Source organism: Limulus polyphemus, unplaced genomic scaffold (assembly GCF_000517525.1).
Source record: "Limulus polyphemus unplaced genomic scaffold, Limulus_polyphemus-2.1.2 Scaffold2476, whole genome shotgun sequence".
NCBI lineage: Eukaryota > Metazoa > Arthropoda > Merostomata > Xiphosura > Limulidae > Limulus > Limulus polyphemus.
Genome location: NW_013668086.1, coordinates 166,791 through 175,182, shown reverse-complemented (window position 1 = coordinate 175,182; position 8,392 = coordinate 166,791). Strand labels below are relative to the sequence as shown.

Sequence of the window (8,392 nt, the reverse complement as noted above, 5' to 3'; positions counted from 1 at the left end):
TCAGATAGAAAAGAACATCAGTGACAGTATGAACATCTGGTAAATGAATTATTAAATGCAAAGGGTAAACCAGCCATACATCTTTCTGCATTGGCTCAGAAGTTTAAGCCAAGAATACCATCTACTATGAGATGCAGAATAGGACTTATTTGGTTTACACCTATTACTACTACTGTTGTGCCACCTGACTGAAAGACCTTTCTGGATTACTCTAGTCATGGCACTACTAAATCTAATTTAGATAGCCAGTTCAACATCAGTCAGTAGAGAAACCAATGGACTACGATGGGAAGGTGAATGGAAGTGAACAATAGTGAACAACAAGCTATACATTTTGCTGTCCATTTAAAAGGACCAGCTCTGACAACATTAAGCAGCCTTCCAGGTAAGGGCCATAATACATATCAAGCATTGGTAGCTGTCTTATTCAACAGGTTTGGAGTGTTGCACCAAAACATCTAGAGCAAAGTTTCAGAACAGGGTATGAAAAAAAAAAGAATCTTTAGCTGAACTTACAGAAGATTTAGAAAAGTTTGCCCAATTATCTTACCCAGACACTCCTTGTGAAATGATTGTTTTGCTGGCACGTGACCAATTTATAAACACCATGACAGAGAGAATATGAGAATCATGCTGAAACAAAGTAGGTGTAAATCCATCTGTGAAACTTTGTAGTTGATGATAGAACATAAATCCATCAAAGTTACAGATAAACCACTAATGGCACCATTTAGCAGTTATTGAAATATAAGATTCTGTAGTATTGAAACCTCAGTTCCTCTATTGATAATGTAGAAGTTAAAGTATTAGTTAGCCAATTAGTTAAGTATAATAGAGGAAATAAACCAGAACACGATAGATGTTTCAAGTATAACTTGAATAGATGTATTGCCAGGAACTGCAGACAAAGGCCTGTATGGAATAAAAGCTTCTCTCAAAGGATATCAGAAATAAGTAATTGTTATAGATGTAGATAACCTAGCCATTACAGCTAAGACTGAAATAAATCAACATATGTTATTAAGCCAAAATGACAGAGCTAATGAGCAGTGCAGAGGTAATTAGAAATCAAGAAAACAGGATTTAGTTGCATCTGTGAAACGATGTTCAGCAGGGAATACTCCAGCTATCCCAAATAAGAAAATAGGGTCATTATTTGAGGAAAATCATCCACGAGGCAATGAGGTTATTGATGGAACACCTTGCAGTATGCTGATTGGCAATGTTTCTACAACTACAATTGGTTGTCCCAGTGTATTAATGAAAGATTGAAAATTGACCCCAGAGAAGAAGAAAGAAAAGGAACCGATGCAAACAACAGGGTGGGCATCAAATTCTATCAAAAGGGAACCCTTATTCTAGGAAGCTTCTCTACACCTCATGATGTGTGGGAATTGACATCGAGGAAGAGTGCATATTGGGAACTGATTTGATGTGTAGACATGGATGTAAAGTTAAGCTAGTTTCAGATACCTTCATAGTCTATGACCAGAAAATTTCAGTGCACTACATGGCAGTTACTACATCAGGGGTTGAAGGTCTAGTGGAAATAAAAACAGTGGTGACTGTGCTGCCAAGAAGTTAGATACTCATAACAGAAGTTAATAGGAATACTAAAGCATGTCATGAATGATTAATGGTTGAAAGAGTTCTCCTGGATGTGAAAAATAAAGGTGTCATACCCGACTTTACCCAGTCAATATTTAAACTGAATTATCGTAAAGCAAAAGGTGACTATGCTGTAAGTGCTGATAAAACTAAATTCCATTGAAGTGACAGGGTACAGCTGGATAATATTTGTCATGAGAGAGAGCACACTTCAAAGTTATGTAGGTGTTCAGAAGATAGACAATCCAAACCAAATGTCATCCACAGTGATCGTCTTTGGAAGTACATTGATGAAAGAATGACTAACTGGGTTACTTCAGTAAAAACTCAACATGCTGAGAAGTCTGGAGTTTCTGTTGAGACTACTCTCAGAGATGACCATTAAAGTTAGATCCGTCAGTGGATTCACCCATTCATCTACTAGGAAGCGTTCTTCCAATAACGGGACAACCATTGGTAATGAGGTACACATACTTTGGACCTTAGAAGGAAAAACTATCAAAAAGACTTGGTAAATGGGCAGTTATTGTAGTGTTTTATTATTATTATTATGTATTCAGATTGTTGAAGGGCCTTCACAATCCTGTATTGGGGCAGTGTTGTACAATACATTTTTAATATTGTAACTTGTATTTTAGCTAGGTAGCACATGCTATTAAGATAAGCCCAAAATGCTTAGAAAATTCTGAGCTGATGTTATATTTTTCTTGTGCATTCGAAGCTATATTATAAATAAGGGATATTTGTTTCAAGAGTAGGGTTAGTTGAAAGATAGTCAAAGGGATAGAGCTTATGTTCAAGATAGAGGATTATCTTAAGATGTAGAGTTGAACAATTCAGTGTTATTTTTTTTTGTAAAGTATTTGGATGTGTTTACTATTGTGCTTATTGAGCTACTTTGTACCAGTAAGTTGATTTTATGTTAGTCCTAGTAGTGTTAGAGATATTTCAACATCATTTATTACATAGGCTAACAACAACTTACAACAGTTTAAAAGTATTCAATCTTAAAGGAGGACATAAGGTAATTTGTTTTCGTCACATGGACTGAACATTGAATTAGTTTCACTATATAATATTAAAGACCTCGTCAATGAAATAACACTGATGCAACAATATTTTAATCCAAGGTCAGGCTGATATAGAATGGCATAATAACAGTGTTTCAATGTAAGGCCAGCCTCTTAACTCATGATGCAGTAACAGTATTTTTAAGCAATTGATGGGATCTAAGTTAAAAGAGTAGAGCAGAAGTGGGTGATATGAGAGTGGTTGAACCTTCTTTGTGATAAAACTGGGTAACTAACTTTTCAGAACCCTGTAGTGAAACTCAATTTTAGAAGCTAATGCTTTGGAAGTGGGAAGTTTGAAGCCCTAATGGAGCTCGACATTACAATAATAATTCAAGAACTACGATTTTCTAAATAGCAACATCGCAGGTGTTGGAACATTGAAATTATGAAGAGGTGCAACAATATATCAAAAAGCAATAATGTAACTTAGTTATAAGTACCACACCTAAGAATTCCACATGCTTGTAGCCTTGATGAAGTTGGACACTGTGACAATGTCTCAAGAAACAATAATGTAACTTAGTTATAAGTACCACCCCTAAGGTTTCTACATGCTTGAAACGTTGATGAAGTTGGACATTGTGACAATGTCTCAAGAAACAATAATGTAACTTAGTTATAAGTACCACCCCTAATTTTTCTACATGCTTGGAACCTTGATGAAGTTGGACATTGTGACAATGTCTCAAGAAACAATAATGTGACCCAGTTATATGTACCACCACTAAGATGTCCGCATGTTTGGAGACAGTATGAGGTACTATGTTTCAACGATGACTCAAGAACTTTATTTGTGAGGCTCAAGTCAAAGGACTATTGGAAAGACGTCAAATGCTTGAAACTTTGATGGTATGAATCATACAATGTTTTATTAACTGAAGCAAGTGAGACCCAATTCTAAGTACTAGCGCCGCAGGAGTGTTAATTCACAACTCCTGCAGCCTTGGTGCTTACTGTGGGGTAGTCACGTTACTCCTTTGTTCAGTCGCCTACTTCTTAAAACTATGTAAGTATGTCTCAAACTTTCTCATGTTCATGATAACTAAAAATACTCTCATGCATGCAAATTTCCTCGTAATACAGAGGAAAACTAATTAATATTAAAGTATATTTTTCGCCTGTTCTGATTGCCAAAAACAACACCTGAAATCTTCACTAGTTTGTGTGAATGATAGTGTCGCTATTTTGTGTGAGTGATAATCGTTGCTATTTTATGTGATTGGAAGTTGTCACTATTTTGTAAGAATGATTTTAGTTTGCATCTTGTGTGCCCCCCAATGGCACAGCGGTATGTCTGCGGACTTACAACGCTAGAATCCGAGTTTCTATACCCGTGGATGGAAGAGCACAGATAACCCTTTGTGTACCTTTGTGCTTAACTACAAACAAACAAACAAAAGCATCTTGTGTGTGGAGAATATATAACAAGAAAAATATGCGTATTAAAGTCTCTCATTCTGCGATGCTTAGAGCATACGCTTTTTATGATGACATTATATTAGTAATTATCATGAGGTATGAAGTTTTATTATTATTTTGCAGAGAACTCAACACCGAAGACAGATTGTTGAAGCCAGGTATTTCCCAGTATTGAGTGTGACCAATGTTTGGATACATGAGAGACATCATATTGTAGCTTACATCAAATGTATGAATTTGTATTTAAATGTAGATAAATGCAGTATTAGTAATTATTAAACTGTACATATTTTTATGAAGATACTTTCTTAAGTGTCTTATGACCGTGGTTTTAATATTTGTAAGAACACAAAATTCCTTTAGGTTTATCTTTGTTATTGAAGACCCACTGTGCTAAATAAAGTTTGATAAAACTTTATGATGATGCTTTTAAATTAGTAATTATTAAACTGTACATATTTTTATGAAGATACTTTCTTAAGTGTCTTATGACCGTGCTTTTAACATTTGTAAGAACACAAAATTCCTTTAGGTTTATCTTTGTTATTGAAGACCCACTGTGCTAAATAAAGTTTGATAAAACTTTATGATGATGCTTTTAAATTTCTATTTTAATCAACGTAACTTGTATGTTTGTTTAATTAACTTTGAATCGATTTTTTTAACTATTATTTACAAAAACCTTTCTGAAAATATATCAGTTTTTGCATCCTTTTCAGGTTACGAAAGTATTATTCAATAGCTGAGAGAAATATCAACATAATAAAATATCTTTCCTCATGTTTCCCAGTAATTTTATTGCTAAGCGCAAAACTACACATTGGACTATCTGTGCCGTGTCCACCACGGGTATGGAAACCCGGTTTTTAGCGTTATAAGCCTTCAGATTTACAGCTGAGCTAGTGGGGAAGGGTGCTGCACAGTGAGTTTTCTGTATTGTACCTACCGCAAGGACTAAACCTTGAATTTTTACGTATAAGCCCTCAAGCTAACTGCTAATCCACAGAGGGAAGAACATTCAATGAGAAGCTCTTTACCAACATCAACAGAACCAAGAAACAATTGTATTTAACTTTCTGGGACTACACAAACGACCTGGTTACACAGTATTTGAATTTTTAAAAATAAAGGGAAAACTAGATTTATTTGTTGTACTTAGTATTTTAATTCCCTACCAAACAATTCAGTATTTTTTTCTGAATCACCAGTACATTAATTTTTCTTTTTGTTTTGTTGGATATCACGAAAAGATACACAGAATGTTAACCATGGAACTTAGCGGTAGTTATCCGGCTTGTTCAGACACATGTGCTGATTGGCTGCCTTATGGGAGGTGGGGGTGGTAGAGACGATGACTTCCACGAGGTGGAACCAGAGGGTGTGTTGTTAGGGACTCATTGCTAGGCCGTCATGACAATTGAAGTTGTCCAGAAAGCACGTGGCTAGGCCGCTATTACAGGCAAGAGTTGTCATGCCGCCATGACAACGGAACTTGCCTCCTATCAGAGAGAGCATTGCTGGGTGTGGCATCATAGTTCGAGTGTTACACAAAAGAGAGCGTGTTTCTAGGGCCACGAAGTAGCACCAGAGGACGCATTGATATGATGAAAGTGCCGATAGATCAATGTGTTATTAACTTTATAGTAACAATCAAAGTCTTAAAATTAATAAGTTAATCTAACTTGCCTAATGTTGCGTTTACAGTTTCTCTTTGTAAGTAAAACATTCAATATGTTTTAGAAAGGTGAACTGTGTATCTATAGGTGGATTGTATTACTACAGACAGTGTTTGTATAAGCAGATGGTGTTACTAGGTGTATTGTATGTGTTGTACAAAGGTGGATGATGTTTGTTTCTATAAGGGTCAGTGTTACTGGACTGCATACAGAGTGCAACTTGCCTCAACATATGTTTATATTTTACATTTATATATTTAACTATATAATATGTGTTTTTATAGGAGGAGGATGGTACTAAAGGCAATGTTAGCATAGTTTGTAGGATCACCGATTAACTAATAGTATTTTACCATATCTGCCTTAAAGGCAATGTTAGCATAGTTTGTAGGATCATCGATTAACTAATAGTATTTTACCATATCTGCCTTAAAGGCAAGGTTAGCATAGTTTGTAGGATCATCGATTAACTAATAGTATTTTACCATCTGCCTACCATATGTTTTAATTAACTAATAGTATTTTACCATATCCGCCTACCATATGTTTTACAATTATCCGTCATTTTATGTACAAAACACTTCACTAACTTCATCATTATTTATAAAGTTTTCGCTTCTATATTTATTGCTGTTTCTACAGTTGGATAGTGTTACTATCATATTTAACGTACTGATATAAGTGAAACAGATTGCTATTTTAATCTTATCAACCTTATATTTTTCTCTTACATACGTTTTACAAAGGTGTATGATCTTACTAGGCGAATTCTGTGTGTTTTATAAAGGCCAGGCCCGTACGCAGAATGTTTGGAAGCGGGGATCTAATTTGTGAGATTAAATGCCGACGCATAATGTGCGAAACACAATCAGCATGCAAATCATGTAAATGTTATGGAAGTCTGTGGGTATTCCCCCAGAAAAAAATGTCTAAAGATAGGTGCTATGAGATTAAATCTGGAAGCAATTTTGCATGAAATATAGCTCAAACAATTGCACGGCTGTTCACATAAGGCCCACAAACAAATCTTCATTCTGTTGTAACTAGACTTAAATTAGCATAAATATATATGTTTTATTATAGCAAAGTACTGTACTATGTATATGCAGAGTAGTTATTAACTGTTAAATAATTTATTAATTTAAAGAACTCTGTACAACAATAGTATATTAGCTATTTCAATCATTGCCTATCACACACGTATGATATAACAAGTTAGCGTACTCCATTCTTCTGGCTGCTTTTCCATAAATAACTTACATACAGTTTCAATATTTCAGTATTGATAACAGTGTCACAATAATTATAGATTAAAGCTAGAGCACTCAGTTTTTCTTTGGTTTGTGTAATTAGACAGATAATTATTCAACTGGCGGAGAGCAGATGCCGAATATTCACCTGAACATGAAGTTAGTGGCAGTATTTTTTTACATCACAAAAATGCGGAGTTCTGCCGAACCCCCCCCCCCCCTTGCTTACGAGCGTGGAAGAAGATGGTGTTATTGTACTTCTGTAGGATTGCGTAAATATTTCAACTTGTCTCATCTTATGTTTTATTGTATTACATATGTTTCATATTACATATCTTATATTTTATTGTATTACATATGTTTCATATTACATACCTTATGTTTTATTGTATTACATATGTTTCATATTACATATCTTATGTTTTATTGTATTACATATGTTTCATATTACATATCTTATGTTTTATTGTATTACATATGTTTCATATTACATATCTTATGTTTTATTGTATTACATATGTTTCATATTACATATCTTATGTTTTATTGTATTACATATGTTTCATATTACATATCTTATGTTTTATTATATTACATATGTTTCATATTACATATCTTATGTTTTATTGTATTACATATGTTTCATATTACATATCTTATGTTTTATTGTATTACATATGTTTCATATTACATATGGCAGATAAGGTAAAATACTACTGATTAGTTGATGATCCTAAGGACTACGCAAGCCTTAGTCATCGTTATTCTTTAAACATATAACTGATCCTTTTTTTAAGTCGGTCAATACTAATTTTTGATAACTTATAATTACTGCCGCCACTGCCAACATGTAATTCCAATGCAGTAATCTTAATTCTAAAAGACTCGTCTAAAGGCGTGTTCTATTTATTTTGATTGACCTTTTCGATGTTGGTTAAAATAATTTCGGGTGAAAACAGTTCCTTATTTTGTAAACAACTACTTATTGGTTTATCCAAATGATTAAAATAAAGGCAAACTCTAACTTTATCTATGTTGTTTAAGTGACTTATTGTCTCTTCCAATATGTTCTAAATATTCTTATTAAGTGTGTTCATAATGTTTGTAAGTGGCTGTCCGTATGATTCAGGATTAAATGATATGTTGTAGAAGTTGTATTGTACTTTTTAACTTTCTTATTCTCTGTTTTTAGCCGCGGCATAGCTTAAAGCTCCATCTCTTGACCAATATGAGATCTAATTACAGCCGCGGCTATTAGGTATTTCTTCTTGTTTTAACAATAAATTCTCATTTTTCATTGTGGGGACGTTTAACAGATACTTGTAAAAGACAGAAAAAAATTAGTGTAGAAAAACGCACTTATCAA

At 34.0% G+C, this 8,392-nt stretch overlaps 1 long non-coding RNA gene across 1 annotated transcript; it reads left to right on the top strand.

The window, feature by feature from the left end:
- Window positions 1–3,615: 3,615 nt before the first annotated feature.
- Window positions 3,616–7,344, top strand: LOC111087691. Its single transcript, XR_002612347.1, has 3 exons — window positions 3,616–3,687; window positions 4,224–4,329; window positions 7,130–7,344. It is a non-coding gene; the product is annotated as an uncharacterized LOC111087691 (long non-coding RNA).
- The last annotated feature ends 1,048 nt before the right edge of the window (window positions 7,345–8,392 follow it).